The sequence below is a fragment of the Nycticebus coucang genome, chromosome Y (genome assembly GCF_027406575.1).
Source record: "Nycticebus coucang isolate mNycCou1 chromosome Y, mNycCou1.pri, whole genome shotgun sequence".
NCBI lineage: Eukaryota > Metazoa > Chordata > Mammalia > Primates > Lorisidae > Nycticebus > Nycticebus coucang.
This window is the reverse complement of record NC_069805.1, coordinates 18053363-18057246: the sequence shown is the minus strand read 5'-3', so window position 1 is coordinate 18057246 and position 3884 is coordinate 18053363.

Sequence of the window (3884 nt, the reverse complement as noted above, 5' to 3'; positions counted from 1 at the left end):
CTTTACTAAGAATAATGTCTTCCACGTCCATCCAGGTAAATACAAAGGATGTAAAGTCTCCATTTTTTTAATGGCTGAATAGTATTCCATGGTATACATATACCACAGCTTGTTAATCCATTCCTGGGTTGGTGGGCATTTAGGCTGTTTCCACATTTTGGTGATTGTAAATTGAGCTGCAATACACATTCTAGTACAAGTGTCCTTATGATAAAAGGATTTTTTTCCTTCTGGGTAGATGCCCAGCAGTGGGATTGCAGGATCAAATGGGAGGTCTAGCTTGAGTGCTTTGATATTTCTCCATACATCCTTCCAGAAATGTACTAGCTTGCAGTCCCACCAGCAGTGTAAAAGTGTTCCCTTCTCTCCACATCCACGCCAGCATCTGCAGTTTTGAGATTTTGTGATGTGGGCCATTCTCACTGGGGTTAGATGATATCTCAGGGTTGTTTTGATTTGCATTTCTCTAATATATAGAGATAATGAACATTTTTTCATGTGTTTGTTAGCCATTCATCTGTCGTCTTTAGAGAAAGTTCTATTCATGTCTCTTGACATTGATATAAGGGATTGTTGGATTTTTTCATGTGGATTAATTTGAGTTCTCTATAGATCCTAGTTATCAAGCTTTTGTCTGATTGAAAATATGCAAATATCTTTTCCCACTGTGTAGGTTGTCTCTTTGCTTTGGTTATTGTCTGCTTACCTGTACAGAAGCTTTTCCAGTATTTGTTTTTTAATTGAGAATTTTTCCTTAGGTTTCAGAAGAGAGAGATAGAGAAAAAAAGAATAAAGGAAAGAAAACAATGGAGAGAGCTCAAATGAGTTTAAGAGAATTGGAGGAAAAAAGAATAATGCAAGGAGGTGTGAAGAGAGGAAGGGAGAGAGGGAAACCAAGGAAGGTAAAATAACCAAACTTGGTGGCTAACACATATAACCTAGGCCTCTTTAATGCTGAGCTGAGTGGAATTCTTGAACAAGAGAGGGATGAGAATGTACTGACCAAGTGTCAGTCCCAGTTCCTACTTAAAAGTGAAAACAGTTTGATTCATTTTGACAGGCACCTGTAATCCTAGCCACATAGGCACCTCAGGCAGGAGGATTGCTTGTATCCTGAAGTTTGAGGTTTCTATGTTCTATGCTGAGGTCATGAAAGACTAGCCAGTGCCACATACAGAACTGTATTTCAAAATTTTTTAGACACAAACCCATGTAAATACAAAACAACAAACCAACCAAAATTTTCATCATCTAAAAAGACTAGAATTACTTTGATGGTTCAAGCATAGTAGACATGCTTAAGATCTGTGAAGTTGTAACCAAATTGAGGCTGTAGCCAAGCATAGTAAATTTGTTAGCTTCTCTCAAATGGATGTTAAGGAGTTGTTGTCAAACTAGTTCTGAAATAACATTACACCGGCTGTGCCTGTAGCTCAGTAGGTAGGGTACCATGCCCAAATAGCAAGTGTAGTGAGTTTGATCCCCTCCCCAGCCAAGCTGCAACAAAATATAGCCTGTATTTCCAGCTACTTGTTAGAGTGAGGTAAAAGAATCACCTATTCCCAGTAGACAGAAGTTCCTGTCACCTGTGTTAAACCAGGGCACTTTACTGAGGGTTACAAAGTGAAATTGTGTCTCAACAAAAACAAGATAAACAAATACCCTTCCTACAAAGTGACTCCATGCAGTTTTGTCAGCTGTGATCTACCTTGAGTCACACTGTTGTACAAAATCTTAATTGTGTGAGTCTCATGCCAGGAATCTCAACAGTTAATAGATCAATAATGCAAAAATGGAAGATCACTTCTCTGTCTGTGGATGGAGGGATAAGAACTGTCCTAGTTCAAACAGTTGTGGGATACCAGTTGAAGTGAGCAGAAAACACCACTTAGTATTTTTGACCAGAAGCCTGGATCCCAGGACATTACAGGATGAAATCACTTCATAGTCACTGTGGATGACATCATAAAGGGTGTTTCCCTGGGTTACCATCTTTCTGCTTAACCTTATTTCTGGTAAGCATGTGCAGTGGCTGTCCAGGTTTGTCATTTGGTTCAAACTGTTAAAAATGAGTGGGGTTCTTTTCTGTACACTAAGTATTTGGTGCCTAAAGTTTGTGTGAATCTGTGGCCAAGGGTGTGCAACAACCCTAACTTTTCTTTTCAAGTCATGGATTTGTAAGGAAGTGGAAGAGTATGGTTTATATCTAGTTCCTTCCTGATCTATAATATAGACCAAGAACCTAAGCCAAAAGATGAGACAATTATTTCACATACCTGACAGGTATCTCACACAATTCTCACTTGTACTTTTAATGATGTTTTAGTTCTTTCCTAGAATAGGCTTATGTGGTATGGTTGGTGTCTCACTTAAGGTCCTCTCCTGAAATCTGGTTAGGCAATGTGTCTTGTAATGTAGTCCACACCTGCAGTTATTTATTAGCATCATGGGAAGTATCAGCGTATCTGCAAATATCCAATATTCCTGAATTCCATGCCAGGTGCGTCCACACTTTTGGCTTCTTGTCCACATATGAAGTAGAAGAGTTTTGTTGGGCTACAAGTTCAGTACCAATAAAAAATTAAACCTGATTTGCAAAAAAGAGATCTGTGCATGATTGTGGTTATATCTGACACCACAAATATTCTAAACAGTCCTGACTTAATCTCTATGTGTCAATGGCACCTGAGATAAAGACACTCAGCAAAGACCTTGATGAGGTCATTTCTAAATAAGAGTTGAATGACTGCAATATTTGAACCCTCTACGAAGTCAAAATTGGTCTATACCCTGAGCTCAAGTGTTGGTGACAAGAGTGAGCGACAGCAAGACACCCTCAACCCCAATTTCAAGCCCAGTTTCTATGGAAATGGAAAAGGTAGTCAAGTGTTGTGTCACTTGACTTTAGTTCCAGCTATTCCAGAGAACGTGTTCCAACTCCATCCATGTAAACATGAAAGAGTTAAAGTTTCTATCTTTTCTAAGGCTGCATTTAATTTTATGTTGTACCTATACCACAATTTATTCATCCATTCATGGGTTGATAAGCACTTAATTTCTTCCATTGATTAGCAATTATTAATCAAGCTGAAATAAACATTCTGGTGCAAATATCTTTATTATCAAGTGATTTTATCCTCTGGATATATACCTTTCACAGGTATTGAATGATAGAATGGCAGGCCTATTTTTAGATTTCTAGGAGATATTTAAAATCTTTCCAAAAGAAATGTATTAGTTTGCATTCCCACCAGCAGTGCAGAACTGTTCCCTTTTTCCTACATCCATGCCAACATCTATGGTTTTGAGGTTTTGTTATGTGGACTAATTTTACTGGAGCTAAATGATATCTCAAAGTGGTTTTGATTTGCATTTCTCTGATGATTAAGGATTAAGAGCATTTTTCCATGTATCTGTAGACCATGCACCTGTCTTCTTCAGAGAAGTTTCTCTTCAAGTCTCTTGCCCACATTTGTTCTTTTCTTCCTAATAGGTTTTAATTCTCTGTGGATACTATTTGTTAAACTTTGTCGGAGACATAGCCTGCAAATATTTTCTCCCATTCTGAGGGCTGTCTGCTTGCTTTATGTACTGTGTTCTTGGCTGTGCAGAAGCTTTTTGATCAGATCCCAGTAATGTATTTTTGTGTTGCTTCAATGGCCCAGGGAGTCCTATTTATAAAATATTCCCCAGGCTGATTTCTTCAACAGTTTTCCCTCCACTTTCATCTAGCATTTTATATTTTCATGTCATGTGTTTAAATCTTCAATTCAGTGAAAGTCTACCTTAGGCAATAGTAAAAGTGTCCTTACAGTTTCACTCTTATACAGGTCTCCAGCCTAGTCACCCAGCACAATTTGTTAAATAAAGGGTCATTTCTTCAC